Source organism: Psittacula echo (assembly GCF_963264785.1).
Source record: "Psittacula echo genome assembly, chromosome: 9".
NCBI lineage: Eukaryota > Metazoa > Chordata > Aves > Psittaciformes > Psittacidae > Psittacula > Psittacula echo.
In genome coordinates this window covers 11,242,516-11,260,306 of record NC_137745.1, presented here as the reverse complement: position 1 = coordinate 11,260,306, position 17,791 = coordinate 11,242,516, and positions in this window count along the sequence as shown.

Below are 17,791 nucleotides of genomic sequence, written 5' to 3'. Positions count from 1 at the left end.
CATGTTCATTTTAAGGGTCAGGGTTTTCCCCATCTCCTTTCCTCAGACCTGCAACTAATCTCATAATATTTATTATTTATTCCTAATGGAAAGGTACTTGGGAGAGCTACATAACAGGTATTTAACTCAGCCATATCAAATAGACCCTTGACAATCAAACAAAAATACCACCTGTCAAGTCTCTGGTGAAATTTTCCAAAACATATTTCAAGAATAAACTACTCCTAGGTAGCACTGAGAATGAACTGACTTGCTTTCCATCTGCTGAGCTACGGCTGAATACCTGTACGTTAAGCAACACACCATGGCTTATCTCCCTTCTACCCCAAAATATGAAGCAGGTTAATATTAACTGTAGAAAAGATAGATGAAAAGTCTGTTTCCTGTGTTCGACTACTAGAAAACAGAATTTCCTTGCATTACGAAAACCTAACCTGAGACTGCCGACGCTCTGATAGTGCCACACACGTTAATAGCACACAGCACAAGACACGAAGGTTTAAAGGTTCTTACAGCTCTCTTGGAGTGCAACGCATCACATCGCTTCCCCAGGAAAACACCGGGGACTTTTCTCATTATTTAGTTATTGCAGGATAAAAAATACACTCTCCAAAGCCGTTAGGAAGGCGAGAAGGAACAAGTGTTTGCCACAGATGCGCGGCACCCCTGCTTGCGAACTTGAGCCCACCTAAACCAGCGTGAGGCTGAGCGCGCCGGGCCGCAGCCGGGCCCGCCGTCGCCTCGCTGCCTTTACCTGCGGAGCCCGCCGAGCTCCGCACCCTCCTGCGAACTTTCTCCGGGCAGCTGCTGCGCCCTCCGCCGCGCCGGGACCCGCTCCCGACCCCGGGGGTGCCCGAGGGCGCCGGGGACACTGGGTTGGATACACAGGAACTGCGCTCCGGGGACCCCCTGGGGTTCTCCTGGCGCCTCGGGCACCTCCTCGCCCCTCCGCTAGGCTGAGTTCAGCCCGGCTCCCTCACTGCTTCGCAGGGCGCAGCCCAGCGCTTGCGATGCGGGACCAGGTGCGGCATGGGGAGAAGGGAAAAGAGATTTGAAAAACAGTCATTGAAGAAGCTCTCGGCAGCGCAGCACGGAGAGCGGATGCAGCGGCTGGACACCCCCCGGCTGGACACACAGCGCCCCGCAACACCCGGCAGCCCCAGCGGGGACGGGACTAACCCCGCTCCCCAACCCAGCACCCCCAGCGTTACCTTGAGCCCGGCGAGAACGGAGGCAGCCGGACCTGCGGGTCTCGGCTGCAGCGGCGTGTCCGCAGCGCCGTCCCAGCTCACCAAATTAATCGCTCCACCCCGAAGAAAAAAAACCAAACAAGGAAAAAACCCACTCAACCACCCCAAACCCAGCCCCGCTGCACACCCACGAGGAGGAAGAGGAGTTCCTCCGTGACTGGCATCGCTATCTCCTCCGGCAGAGCTTGCAGGGAGCCATGGCAACGAGCCCCGCACCTCCCTAAGCCGCTGCCCGCCTCCCCCGGGGGCCGAGCCCCCCACCAGCCCCGGACATGCCCCGGTTCCGCTCGGCGGTCCCCACCTGCCCGGTCCGATAACACCTCGGCGAGAGCCGGGAGCCAGCAGCGCCTCCGCCCCGCCGCGCTCCCCCGGGCGGCACCTGGGGAGGGAGCGAGGGAGGGACCAAGAAAGGGGGGAGAAGAGCCCCGGCCCGGCTTGGCTTTGCCTGTCCCGCCTCCCTCCCGGCCACGGGTACGACGGAACCCGGTCACGGCTGGGCGGGTGACACGGGAAGCTCCGACCAGCCCGGAGCGAGGCAGCGCAGGGGATGCAGAAATGGCTGAACCGGGGGGTAGTCCCAGCGGCAAGCACCCCTGCAGCTATCACAGCCGCGGGGACGTCAAAAACCGGTCAGGGATGGGACCGCGCAGCACCCCCCGGTCCCATCTCACCCACCTCTCGGAGTACAGAAGTGCTATTCCTTTTCAGAGAAGAAGTTGAGGAGTCAGAAAACCTCAGATGCGGACGGTCCTCCCTGCCCCTTCCACCTCTGCGCTCCGCGTGCTAAAACCCCCGTTCATTCGTCATCCCAACAGCGAGTGTTCATGCATTCAAACCACTGAAAATCCCTTTTCCTTATTTTTGCAATTGCCCCTCTTCTGAATTTTCACTGCATGTGCTCTACAATGCACACGACTACTAAAACAGGTCAGGTTTGTGTGTGTGCTTGAACAGTCGGACTTTCTGCCTGGATGGCTCACTTCCATGGTCCCTCTGTGGAATGGGCTAATTGTTTTAGGGATTGGTAAAGATGGTCGTCACAAATGTGCAAGTCATTTTCTCAAGCGTTCCTTGCAGAGACGCTGTGTGGAGGTGGTGAAGGTCAGACATAATCATTTTCATGAGGGCTCGGACTTCTCAGACGATTTTCTGTCTCGTTGCTGACCTTTGAGTGTTTTTCTTTTCTCTGAGCCTTGTGTAATGCAATGAACAATAATCATAAAGTAACATTCACGGACATTAAACCATAAAACCACCATACCGAATCACAGTTTGCACTCACGGGGATTATTATCATTTGGGTTAAAGATTTTTTCAGACAGTAGCAGTCAGAATTTGTTGATGTGCTGGCCAACTCATGTTGTTCATCTCCAGTGATTTAGGCAGGTGAGCTTACTTTTTGGATGGGAAGTAAATAATTACATTTAAGGAAAGGTACTGTAAACTAAAGATGGTAGTAAAAGAAAAAGATCTGAAAACTAGTAGGGAAAGGGGTAGAATAATTTAATATACTTGTCCTGCGTTAAGAAAACAAATGCAAAACTCTGTTGAAGCAATGTTATGCTTGCTATTTTAGTTGTGCAAAGTCAGGCAATTCATAGATATAATTTTCATATTAAACTACATTTAAGTCAACTTGTGTGCTATAAATGCCAGACTTCTCACCAAACACGTGGAGAAAAGCTTCTATTATGAAAGGAAAGTGTGCTGTGGTTGCTTAAAAAGCTCCGACTCTGGGCATTTGAATCTCTGTGCAGTGGAGGCCCAGCCCAGAGCACACATAAGGGAATGGGAATTCTGTCTTTGAATCCCTCTCTCATAGCCAAATCCTGAATTGACTTACTGTTCCTACCAAACACATTAAGATGCTATATTTACAGCACATTGCTTTCCAAAGCAACCAACAGCTAAGCAACAGGCCTGTGCCCCCGTGCAGTGGAAACCTCTGAAAATAAATGGAAAAGGAAACAGCTGTAGGGGAATGTCCCATCCATGTCAAGGCTGCCGATGCTCTGAAAAGCCATTTGACCTGATATAAACATGGCCATCGGAGATCGAGTCAAAACCCAGAGATGACTAGAGATTTACTGGAGCATTGGCAAAAGCTGAAGACGCCAAGGGTGGGAAGCTGTGTCCTGTTTGTCTGGGAGCAGAGATAGCAGAGCTGGCTGGGGAAAGCTGGCATTGCCCCTCCTGCTATTGCCAAGAGGATGAAAAAGGGAGGCAGTGGCTCTTTCACACTTCTGGGCAATACTGCCCTCCTCCCAGAATGCCTCAGCAATACGAGAAGTTTCCAGGTTGATTTCTGCAGAGCTTTGACATAAAGAAAAGAGACAACAATTTAATTACCACCAGAGACTGCTCGAGGCAGGACTTCTGCCAAAGCCAACATCCTAGGCTGCCCATACCTATGTTGTCACATCCACCACCCAGATACGCTGTGTCACAAACAGAAGGAAGCTAGGCTTCCAAAATACAGCAATAACTTGGGCTTTCGTTCCCCTGGCTAGCTGGCCCAAATTTTAGATCCTCTGCAGCAATATGATTTCCTCAGGGTCTTCTCACATTTTCAGGTTTCAGCCCATATTATGGTTATAATTTTTTGACACAGGATCATGCAGAAAGTTTTCCTTCCACTAGGAAGCCAGCTGATGGAAAAGTCAAAGTATGTCAGCTTACCAAAAACTCCTCCACACTTCCAAAATAAAATGCATTCATGTTCATTACAAGACATGGCACTAATCACATCTATTTCCGAGGCTAGGGTTTGCCTTAAGTAAAGTGTAAACAGACATAATCCATTGTGTTTCAGATTTCACTGGGTAATGAAACAGGGCAAATGTCATAGCACTTTATTCTGCACAGAAGAGAAATAAAGACAGAGAAGCACACTTTGGTCTTCCCTGCGTCTCCACAGAGCTGCCCTTTATTTTGGGATTTCCTGCTGAAAATCAAGGAGCCTTTTCATTAAACCTGCAACTTGATGTGAGAATGAGGGAGCAACACTGCTAGAAACATTGGAAAAAGTCATTACATTAAAAGCTAGTACTGATCACATGATTAAAATACACGTTAAACACATCATATTGCCTCAAATCTAGTGTGAGAAAAAAACTGTCAGGATATTTAAATCAGGAATTGTCTAAAATAAAAGAGTAGAGGGTGTGTTTGTGTCTATAGCAACTGTAATGTGTTACCTGATTCACTGAATGTACGCTCTCAAGAAACATCTACCATTTTAAAGTCAGTTCCGGATTCTGACTGGAGATTTAAAAGATTTCCAGTCTTACTCCAACTGTCATTTGAGATACATGAAATACCTAGGACAAAAGAACAGATTAGCCAGATTTTCTTTACAGAAAATCCATTTTTCTTGTAATTGCCAGCACACTGTATCCCACCACCACAACCTGTTAATAAAGGTGATATAATTTATTTTAATAGGTAGATATGCAAAAATTTGAATATCCTTGATTATCAAGACCTACAATTTTATATATAGACATTGTGTTTTTTTAAAAAATGATATGTTTCTGTGGATCTATTTTAGTCCTGGACAAATGAAATGGCCAAAATCATTGACGTTATGCCAACCAGCATTTTTTTCCATGTCAAAATTTGTTTTGGAAATTCTGCCCTGCTTCAACATTTCACAATATTTCCAGTAACTTTGGAATTTTTAGAATATTCAAAATTATACCAGCTGAGATATATTTTGAGAAGCACAAAGCTGCATTAGAAATGTTGAGCTCATAGAGAAAGATTTTAACTGTAAAGGGAAAAACATAGATGAGAGAGTCAAATCCCACTAATGGTTTATTAAACATGTATCTGAGTATACATCATCAATGCTTAGCATTGAAATGTTGGAAGTTAGATGAGTCTTGACCAGAGCAGAGAAGGTATAGACATGCTAGAAATGCTCATCATAATGAAAATACAGGAAAAATCCAAGCAAATGAAGTCCAGCAAATTTAAAACTAATTAAAGAAACTACAACTTTTTGCAGTTTAAATCAACCCCAGGAATTCTGATTTTGAAGAACCTGGAGTGAAATGTTGGGATTTTTTCTCTTAATATAATTTTTTTAAGGCTGGATAATTTTATGGCTGCTAATAACATTTGTAACTATGCAAGCTAGGATAATAACAATGGTAATCAAATCTCATGCTTCAGGGCATAAATTGATTGCTTGAAGGGGCTATAGAGGTTTTTCTTTTTTTCCCACTACTGAGTATATGATTTCACAACTGACTAAGTGTATTACAAGGGGAATGTTGGCTACTGCAGCTAAACAATTGATCTAATATGTAATAACAAATGAGACCCCAAAATACAGTGAGCTGTCTATCTGCTTTCAAACACTAATATATTTAAGGATCAAATTCAGTTTAATATTTGGTCCTTATTTTCCAGTTAGTTTTCTACAGTTCTTCTGAGAGAAAGCATGAGGTTTAGATAAAAATATTTACAAACAAGCAAACAAACCAAACAAACATAAAACAAAATCCCAAACAGCCCCACAAAACTTAGGAGCAAGAATCTCACAATGAATCTTAAATACCCAAGTTAGGCAAGTGGATTCCTCCATAGCTAGGTTCAGATCCAAAGATCAGGATGAAAACAATTCATGGAATACCAAGACACCATGCAGGCTGACCCATGCATTTCCTACGGCCAGCTTGTAAAAACTTGTGTTTGAAGATGACTATATATTTCCATCAAAAGCAATGTTGTGGTCTTTTCTTTGGAAAACAGGCGCAGCAAGAGATGAGAGAGTTCAGCCTGGAGATGGGGATTTAGGTTTAATTCCCAGCTGTACCAGAAAGCTCCAGATAGTTTGCACTCTGCACCAGGACAGATAGATTGAGCTCTGTATAACATATTTCATGAAGCAGAAAATAATTGAAGATTCAACGAACCCAAGCTGGAGCAAAACTGAGCCTAACCTTTGTTATGGCATTTATGGAAGGAAGGCTTGAGCTCCAGTGGTGCCACAACAGCCTATTCATGCTTTTTCCTTCAAGTATTCACTAAAGAGCCTAGAACCTGTGCAGAAAGCTTCTTGCTGAATGAATATATAATATAGTATATAAGAATAACTTTGTGATTTGTCATATTTGATGTCATGACTTGTTAAGAAAGACCTTTAACATTCCAGATTTTAGGTTTGGGTTGATTTGTTTTGGGTTTTGTTTTTTTTTGTTTGTTTGGGGCTTTTTTTGTGTCTGGGATAGTAGTGACAATCTCAGATACAACATTTCAAAGCAGAGCTCCATAGCACGGTTTTCAAGTACATACTTGTATTGAAAGTAGAGATCTGCCATATCAGTCTAATTGGCACTCCACCAAAGACACCTTCTCCTTTGGTCACCTGCCCAGCTGTCTAGTTGGCATGTACCAGTTTCTGGGATGAAGCAACAAAACTGTAAGTCAAACAGAAAAGCTGTGCCTGAATTGCAGACCAACACATGCCCAGTCATCCACCACACAATGGAACAAGGTCATTTATAAAGAAAAGCAAGTTTCATATTCACAAAAAATGCTATCTGAAAACATATCTTTGGTCTCTATGCAGAACTGGCATGAAGCCCAGAAAAAGCAAGCCACAATATTTAGAGAAATGGAATCGTGACTCACATCAGGACAATGGCATTGATCTCATTCATTTGTAGAAGCGATTAAAGAGGCCTAGGAATAAAGATTTTGTATTTCCTGAACAATAACTGTTAGTCACTGGACAAAGCATCAGCAACAAAGTCCCCACTATGAGCTTATTCTTGCCTAATGTGGAGGTGGAATATGTAGAAAAAACCGTTTGCCTGGATAACCCATGAACACAGACATAACTTTTTCAGTGACGGAGATGAGACCTATCACTCACCAACTACTGAATAAAATGCTTTCTTTTTGTTTTCTGTTAAGGTCAGCTGGCATAATTTGCACTAAATGTCTACTGCCAAAACCCTATATGGATATAACACAACTGATTATCCATACTCCCCTATAAAAGATAAAATCAATTGTTTTAAAGCAATGTTTTGTGCCCATTTTTCCATGAAAAGTCAAACCCGTTTGGATTATAGTAATGACTAATAAGTACAGAATTACTGTAGCTACCCTTGAAAGCAAGCAGTCACAGTTATGAATATAAACAGCTAATTCAGAATTATGAAGGTCCTCCCTCCTGAGTTCTGCAGGCACATGAACAAGATGATTACTGGGGGGTTCATTTGGTTTTCATAAGAAAAGAAGAAATGACAAAAGAAGGGACAAACAATGGTCTAGGCTAATGCTATCATTTGTATTCTTTCATTTTTTTCAGGCATATAGTGAATTGATTTTATTAAAATAACCTACATTAAAGTCCAAATCAAAAACAAAACACTAGATGGGTTGTTGCTGAACCATTTGGTGCTCCCTGCGTTCCTTTACCAATTTAATCTGACTCGTGGGCTGCAGGGTGTTCAATAGGTCACCTGCATCAGCAATTTCAGTCCAAACAATTTGCTTCTAAATACTACATGGTATAATACACATTTTCCAATTACATTTCATACTGCTTTTAAACCAGACAAAGTTATATGAAGAATAGAAGGTTTAGGAAACTACAGCATACAAATAACTGTATATTAGATTTTTTTCAATACAGTCAGGCTATCAACAGTTATAAAAATTATTGATACAAGCAGTGAAGTAATAGCTTGATCAACAACAGAAGACTTCTTTTAAAAATATCGGCAATTCTCATGTACCAGAGTGCATCAATGATTTATCATTCTTCATTGTCCTTCAGACAAGACATTCAAGCAGAAAAAAAAAAGTAGTGCTGGAAATTTCGGATACAATAATTGGAATAACACTCCATAAAAACAAGCATACGTCTGTCTTACCCTTCAACCTTATATATATTAGAAGAATAAATACATCCAAAATTTTCAAATCAAAGCTAACAGTAAGTGGAGGTCCATGGTGCAGGGTGACCTTAACCGTTTTGTAGCTGGCTGTAAGCAAGAAGCACGCTTTTTCAGAACGGCCAGTGAATGCAGTGTGATAGAGCGAGGAACAAGGAATGCAAGTGATAGTGTTAGGACCCCTCTGGAGAGCCTGTACTCTGAGTGGGACTTAAGTCTGAGAGGGATTTAAGAACCATAGGTTGAACCTTATCTATTTGGAAAGCCACAAAATCCATAGCTGTATAAGCAGAGGACATTAAGTAACTATAAAAAATCTCTATTGCTTCTGTATTTTGTGCTGGTATGTATTCTGGAATTCAAGTGTCTAGTTCTGCCTTCTGCAGCTCAGGATGGATAGCAAACTACTTGTTAGGATTCAGAAAGGAGTCAGGCAAACAACTACAGCATTGGAAAGTGCATCTTACCATGAGCAATGAGAATTCGTCAAGCAGCATGTTAAGAGGTGATTAGATCCTAGTCTGTGGTACCAGAAGGAATAGGTGTTTTGTAACGGAGGGCTCCTCTATCCAGCAGACAAGGTGTAACAAGAACTAATGACTGGCAGATGAAAAAATTGTTTATTAATTTCTTTGTATACAGCAAGTTTCATTAACCCCTCAGCAAGATATTCCTATTTGTGGTAAATTATACACGATGGGCCATTATAACACCAAGACTATGCATTTTTTCTTCAAAATACTTTTTAGCTCAAGAAAAAAGATTGAATCTGGAATGTATAATATAGAAATCCATGTTGATCACAAAGGTTGTGCTGCAGCCCTTGCTGATGCCTGGCAATGACAAAAGCACAGCACCAGGTCTAGACCTCAAAAGAAACCAGTTAATCCAAGTCCTCCTGACAGCTAAAAGAAACTGGTTTTGAGACCTGTTTAACCGTGAAGTGGCTGCAGCTGTAGCAAGCTATACAGGCTTATCCTCCTCTGGCACCCTTCTTTTCCAATCTGCATAGTCCAGCTCTGGGTTGGAGCAGAAGAAATCCTCGGTTGCAATAGCTACATCTTGCTTGAGGACTTGAAAAAGTTTTTCAGAGAGGTAATATGCTCCCTCAGAAATCAAGAGCAAAGCCAGGTATATGGCATCTTAAGCATGCATGCTAGTTTGGGTAGATGTTAAATCCAACACGGAGAGGAAACAATACCAGAGAAAAACTGCTGCCAAATTTACCTGTATCTGGATTCATGTGGGTGTGCTCTGTTACATACTGATTTAATGATACAGAATTATCATGAAGTTCAAGCTGAGCTGACTTCCAGCTCCTTGAAGTTAGTATAGCTGTGACACTTTCCAACAGCTGAAAATTTATCCTATATACTTTTCTAAATCTATCATCTCTAACAGCTCCCAAATTTCAGCTTTGTTGAAACTGCTCTCTCAGTCCTTCTGCCATCTGCTTTTTGCTGAGCTCACATGTGTTTCTCTGGCAGTGACTCCACAGAACATACTAAAGCAGTGAAAAGCACAATGGAAAGGATATCTTAAAGTGTCTTGCCTCATTTAGGTGTTAAATGCACTTATATCACAAGTGCAAAATGATAAAAAATTTATCAGAAACCAATACATCTACATGTGGATATAAATTTCTCTGCAAAGTATTCACTGATTGCTGACAAAACCAAGCTCTCACAAGGTCTGTGAGCACAGCCTAGCATATATTCCACACTTGAAGAGTCGCATGCATCTCTTATACAACCACTGAAGAAAGAAATCCCCATGCCAACATTCAAACTCTGGACAGGAATGCAAGTCAGACATCATTTTGCCATGATGACAGTGATCACCAATGTACAAAAAGATCTTTTCTAAAAGGAATTGTTTCTAGAAAGCTATATTCAATCCTCTGTCCAAGTTGTGAATACTCAAACTATTTATATTTCTCTTACCTTTGCTAGAATGAGTATCCTTCCGTAGTGCCATCCACGATGCACTGAAATACATCAAAAGAGGGAGCAGGAAGGGAGAAAAGGTTAACATTTTGTCTCAAATTATAAATAAATAAAAAAATCTTTCAAATTTTACTTCTTTCTACATGACTACATCTCGTTCCAATTATTAGTTAATTTCTAATTAATTTAATTAGTTAATTAATTAGTTAGTCCATCTCATTAGTTAATTTATTCCTTTATTTGTAGAAGGGACTGTATTTTCTTTTTTTGCAATAGTCAGTTGATATAATCTTACGTATTTGTTGAAAACAGATGATTTTGTTCACCACCCTTCCTGCCAAGAGACTGGATTAATTGAAAGTAAAAGGAGGGATATTAAATAATGCAATTGTAGCAAACCATTAAAAAACTAACACAAACCATTAAAAAAGGAAATCCTCATAAGATAACCCGTCTATCCAAAGCGGAATTTAGCAGGGATGAAAAGACAAAAGAAGACTTCAAAATAGGCATGACTTCCTCTAAGTTTTTGCACTCATAAAAGTTTTAATTCCACATTAAGATGCATTTCTTCAGGCACAGCGGTCGAAATACAATGGGGCCCTTAGGTGGAAAATTAGAATATAAAGACTATCAACTGCCAATTAATCTTGTGAGGTCAATGGGAAACAGCCAGAATTGCTGTTTCCAGATGGGTGAAAAGAGGCTGTGGAATTTGATTTATCCTGTTACCAATGCACTCTGGCAGATTTCCGAGCCCATGCCCTCAAAAAAGGAACTGAAAGACCAATGAGTCGGCAAGATTTGGAGCTTTACCTGTCAGCTTCTTATAGTGCCTGGGCTGAAGATGTAAATTCACCTGCTAAGAGGATAGATGGGATACATTGCTGTGCTACCGTTATGTGGCAATAAAGAATGGCCTGCAGTGGGTATCATAATGTGTCTGAAGGTGATGTGTTAATTGCACATATCACATACAGCCCAGGAGGTGCATAGGAGAATGATTCGCTGTTTAATATTATTTGACTGTTTATTTAAATATCAATAGTGCTGGTTAAAAATCTCTAAACAGTTAAAAAGCTAGTCACACTTTACATCGCATTGTATGTTTAAGAGAAGACAGTATTGACTTACCAGAAACAGCTGAGTACTTTCAGTGTTAGACGTTGACATGTAAAATGGGCTAGCAAGTTGTGTTTGTCAAGAGCAGCTGAGAGATGTTAAAATAAATAAAAAAATAATCACATCTTCAAATAAAAAAAATCTCTGAAATCTTCACAGCAATGGCTGAAGGTGTGAATGCTGTCACTGATTCGTACAGCTTTGTGTTTCACTAGGAAAGAAAAAACCAACAGTGAGAAATATTTGTATTACTGTGTGTTTTGACTCACATTTTCTCATCAAAAGGCGCTATTTGAACTTAAATTACTGAGCAAGCTGCAGCATATTTATGGCTGTGGATCTCCTGAGACAGTTTTGAATACTGAGAGGAGCCCTGTGCTGACAAAGCCTCTTTTAAACCACAGCCGATCAGGCCACTCAGTCCAAGCTGATTTTAAATACCTCCATAATAAAATCAGGTATAACAGATAAACCCTGTGGGCATCTGTTATGGCCACTACCCTATTAATTCACTCATGTAGTAAAAAAAATGAATAGTCTTAAATATGAAATGCTATCTCTTTAAAATATGTTGTGGTGTGTATTAGCTCATTACAAATGGTCTTAGTAGAGTACTGTTAACAGCCAATGGTATAGGTAAAATAACGTCTTCCTTACAGACTCGATTTATGATGCGTATTTTTACTTGATGGTATACAGTTAATCTTTATCCTAAGCATAAGTTACCATTTGTGACAAGGGAAACTTTGCTTTTGTGTTTTCCAGAAAATGCCACCAAATGTTCACCAAAGAAGACAAGGTTAATAAATGGACAAGTGAGAGGCAGCAGATTTCCACTAGCTCTGTAGGAAGACAAAAGTATTTCTTAGCTGGAAAGTCAATGTGATAAGAATGCAAACCACCAAAAGGCAAGAGAAAGTAAAATATGGCTTAAACTGTGATGAAGAGGATAAGGAAGGCTTATGGGTGTTTACGCTGATGAGGTTAGTGGCTTGGAGTGTGACTCAAAGAGTGGATAAGATGGATTGCTCTAATGGTGTTGTTTTATCTGGTGTAGGAATGACAATGAATAATGGAGCTTTAATTGGCAGATGCCTTTTCACCTGTGCTGAGTAAGCTCTCACTTGTGCCTGCCGGAGTTACAGATCCTAAAAAGGGCAAAGGCAAGCTGGAATAAATAAAAAAAGACAAAGTAAAAGATGAGCACATTTTGACTCAGTGAGTCCAGTATTATATTAGGCTGTGTGCGCACTCCTGAGGTACATTCATAAAGATAGAAATCAGGCAAAGAATGGCACAAACAGTGACAATGTAATGGGGAATTTTGGCAATGGGGCTGTGTGTTTATAGACTAATGTTGGTTTTGCAGGTTTTTTTAATAACATCAAGTTGCTTTGTCCTTTCCTAATGTAACATAATGGCTGTTTTGGGCTATTTTCTCTGCTGGAGGGGAAGAGCTCTTTGAAAGTGAAAAAAAATGAAGAGCTGAGTTTCTCATTTCAGTTCAGACAATGACAGAACTTAGGTTTCTTTCATGGAAGCTGGGGTGGGGGCTGGTTTTTCTCCTCAGAAGACATTTCAGTCTGGGGGGTTGTGCCCAAGCCTGAGGGAAGCTGTGGGTTTCAGGAGGTTCGATGGAAGTCTGGAGGCCACACCAACCAGCCTTGCATGCAGCTATGGACTGCTTCTCAGGCTTTTTTCTCTTCTGTTGTTATGGAAACAGCCTGCTGAAGGGCTGCTGAGGTTCTAATTCCTGGATGTGCAATGAGGGCAGGTAGGCAGGGGATCACTCTGTGAAGTTTTCAAGCTGAATAAAGATGCGGATATTATTTTACATATATGTTAATTAAACACAGATAGTCAAAGAGCTAACATGGAGGCATTTCTGGGATGGCAATGTTCATAAGAAAGCCTGTTGGTGTGAATTTCTGTAACCACCTTCAGGCATGTACAGCATCACTGTGCAGAATGCCAAAAATTTTCTTATGAACACCATGTTGTTATGCATCCTTGCCTAAGGAGACACCTGATTATACCCAGAGACAATTGTATGTGGTGCAGATTTCATTAAGAGAGAGCCTATGTTTCTCCAGTTAATTTCAAAGCTGTATTTTCAAACCTGAAGTTCCAGGAGCAAACACCTGAAGATAAAAACCTGCCAGGATAACAGTGATTATTTGGAAAGAAGACAGTCTGACACCTGAGATAATTCAGCAACTCTCGATGTTTGAAGGCTGGACATAATCATTCCAAGAGTGTTATTTCATCCATGATAACATGCATCACCCAAGCCACTGCTTCTAATTCCTCCCTTGGCAAACCAGACTGGGTTTTTGGACCTTCAGTTCTTTGTATAGTCAATTTGATGTTCTCAGCCTGTGAGCCAAGACAGTTTTCTTTGAGGGACTCCATTACTTCCTCCAAGAATGAACTTGCAAGAGGCAGCTGCTAGATGTATGCATTCATGTGAACATGCCAGGGAAAAGTGTCTGATAGTAAAAAGGCCAAAAGAGATGGCTAGTCCCTCTGTGGGCTTTCTACCCCACCTTCTCTGCAGGCCATCAATGGAAGAAAGCTCCATTTTCTTTCTCCCCCAAGCATGCTTGATTCACTCGCTGCTCCCTCTCTATTTATTCAGCTGCGCAATCTGCCTACGACTATGCAAAGTCTGTAAATTAGACAGCAATATTTAAGCATGGAACAAAACCATCAGAAGCCAATTCACAGAGTCTCCACAGGAAGAAAGAGGAAAGAAAAATTCTGCCACACTGTTTCACTAATGAACCTCACACCTTTGTAGTAAAAGCGAGATTGTCTGCAGTTCTCTTTTTCTTCCAAGTGTATTTTCAGCTCTTTGCTGAAACTGCTAATCAATGCACCAGATAATGCCAGCTCTGAATGTCGTTCTGTATGTGAATATTTGTCCCTTCAGTATTGCCAGTAGAAGAATTAAACTCACACAGGGTGCTGCAAGCTCTCACAGGTAAAACCTCAGTCTTTCCAAGTTAGACCATGAGGTATCTCTGAACCCGGGGACTAAGGAATATGTCCAGGAAAGAAACAGTTGCATTGTAGGAAACTTCTTCACTTGCACTTCCTATCCTGGGGTGCACTGGGATGGAGTCAGATCTTCTGGTGCCCTCTCCTGGTGTCATAGCATCACAATCTCCCCCATAGAGTGGAACAACCAGAGTGGTCTACTGGTGGTAGAATGACACCACAAACTGGTATTTATTTACTGTTGCCTGTGATAATCTTCAAATTCAAATCAGCAAGCCTCATGCCCTGGGAAAGAGGGGGGTTGACCAAACCTGAAAGATGTGTGACCATGCCAAGGCTGTCCACTCGAATGGTACTGCAGTGACACACAGGCGAATAAATTGCTTTTGGAAGTACCACAGCCATGTGTTCAGGTCCATGAAATGATCCCAGGATTTTATCTAACACAGCTCTTTTGATCTGAAGCTGTTTTTTTCAAAGCTAGCTTTGCGCTGCTGTGCACTGCCTGGTGTAGATAAAACCAAACCCCCTTCTTACTCTAGTGGAAGGGACTGCTAGTGTAAGGAGTCTCACAAACAGGAGACACAGGCTTGCAGTCTGGGTTACTGTCATTTGAAGGGCTTTCTAAATAAATCAACCCACACATGTTAAACCTTTAGTGTAGATATCAGTGTCAGAAAGCTCTTGTGGGCACAAAACAAGACGTAAAGACGTCCTTTCCTTCACAAAGATTAGATGCTGCCAGCTTCTTCTGTCCTTACCTACAAGATACACCAGCTCTTTCCCCCAGCAGTGATCTCATTCCTGAGAAGATACAAAGATTTGGTGTAATGAGGAAAGACCATTACTATAACTACCAAATTCACAAGAAAAATATTACGGTACAAGCAACAGAAAAAAACCTGTGACAAATAGACAGGTTTTTATTAGCTAATAGCATATGAGATCTCAAATGTCAGTACAGAAAAGGTGAAATCTGGTATTCTACAGTCTGTCGTTACCTTATTGCCTCTATCTCAAAAGGAAATCATGTAGTATTTTTCCATCAGTATTTGCTCGTGAAAGTTACATTGCCTTCAGTTAGCCTGAACTAAACTGAAGGACCAGTTCTCTTGAAAGTGCACTTCTCAGAGCAGGCAGCATCTTGGAGAAAAGATCATCATGCAGGATCAAGACTGCACTAATGGAAGAAATCGGTGTTTCAGCTCCTGCAGTTTTGGAGTACTGGGATGAATTAAAACAGATAAAGCTGACAAACAGGTATTGAGGAAAAGTACCAAAGACTGGGAAAGCAAAGCTGTGCTCAAGATGAGGCAGTATTTTATCAATGTGTGATGTTTCCTAATTCCATAGCCCTTTGTTTCACTGATTATGCAAAGTGACCTGAGTCTTTCTAACAGCTAACTTTCTATGTCTATAGGACATAGAAGAAATATCTTGCCATCAACCTGCAGCAGATGCCAGGGACACTCAACCACTCAACAGGTCAGCAAGACACTTAGAAGAGACCACTCTTATCTGCCTCCTGAAGTCTTCCTCACACAAACTCACCCCTCAGTTGCCATGAGGAAGTATCTTCAACTTGAACATATATCATGTATTTACTATTTTTTTTCTACTTCAGGGCAGTACATTGCTATCCAACACATAGAGCCTCAAATGCATCAGTCAATAGATGAAAAGACAGTCTCAAGTTTACAGCTGCACCAACAAAAGCTATTTGAATGCGGAAAAGAAAGAAATTGGCAAAGGAGAAAGATGAGACAATGCAGGGCATTATTCCCTTCCACAGGGCTCTATGAGGCCATGAGTACTAGGTAGTGTCTTCTAACAAATATATGCTTTTGCCTTGATTAATCAGACTTAAACTAAAATGGATACACAGACTAGTGTTGCATGTAAACCCCTTTTTCTATTTAGAGTAAATTCAGTGAGAGCATTTTACAGAAAATACCGATAAAATAAAATGTCCTCAGGGAACCATACACCATCCCTTCAGCTGCTCATTGTATAACTGCTCTAGCAGTTCATGATACTGAATTTTGTATCCCAGGTGCTGATGAAAGAAACATTTTGCCAAAACAAAGAAAAAAAAAAGCCCCGTTTTGAAAAATTTCTAGGCACTGATTTTATCACTGTGCAGCATTCTGGAGACTTAAGGAGGTAAAGGCGGAACTAGATCCAAGTAGGTCAAAAGATGTTACATGAAAATAGAGGATAAATCAGTAATTGGGTAGGGGAGAGGTGCTGTTCTTGGGCATTCTTGCTTATAATCTTTCATTCACATAGTGGAATAATCTTCAAAATAGGGATTATTATAATGTATGAATGCCTAATTGAAAGAAGGTGCTGCAGTTAACTCAGGAACCGCTTAATTTCAATCCCTTTTGTCATCCCTAAATGTGAATCCAAATTTAAACATGGAGGAAAAATACATGGTGTATTCAGGAACAAACAAAGGTATTGTCTGACATAAGGAGCTTATGTAAATGGGGGATGGCAGAGCTCCTTTCACAGGAAACCTTTCAAATACCTCAATAAATCATGAAGAAGAAAAAATAAATCTTTCTTTTAAGGAGATTTGCAATGGGATTTTACCTGTCCAGGACTGAGAAGGGACAGCACTGCTCAGGGGAAAGAAGGAGCTTTGCTAGCATCTTCCTAAGCAGTAAATTGTAAATAAATATCAATTTTTTGTGTGCCTGTGCTTGTGTGAGAAGGCTTCCATTATGTATCCACTGACAATTTGCTGATTCTAAAACAGAGGTGATATCATGGAGGGATGCATGCACCTGCAGCAGTGTTTTATATCCTTTCAGTCTCCCTTTACATACCAGAAGATCTATTTTTGCTTTTAAAGGCACAGAGCCTATTAAAAAAATATAAAAGTGCTGGTACTATAGCAGCTTGAAAAGACACTGGATGTGATCCAGTGGATAAAATACAGGATCAGAGACCCTGGACATTTCTATTCTACTGAGCACTGTCACTATCCTGCCATATAATCTCAAGCAAACTACTTCCTTCTCTCTTGCTATTCTTACATTATAATTTTCCATTTAGACTGGAGGTACATTGGAGATGGAACTATCTCTTATTACATATCTATAGAGTTCTTTAGTTCACAGTGTTCTGCTCTCAGTTGTTCTTGGAAGACTAACAATTATAATTACATGAAGGCAGGATGCATGTGGATGCAACATTACTTTGTTCAGGCTAATCAGCTCAATTCTATCAGTGAAATCTCTCTCAATTATAGAAGAATCCATGTGTGCGACTGAGACAGCAGAAATCAATCCTAATTACTCCCCACTGACTGCATGATTCTTCTGTACAAATCAAGGAGAAGGGACATGAAGTTCCCAGCACGGGTGGTGGTCGTTGCAAATTCCTTCTTGTCAGAATCTGTTACTGCCCTGTTAGGAAATGCTTGTGCTATGCCATGCAAGAATACCAGCAGTATTTATGCCAGCAATGTTAACAAAATGGCCACTTCAAGCAGAAAAACAGTTATAAAACTCATCACACGCCCTTTCTAGACAGAACAGCTTCCGACCTG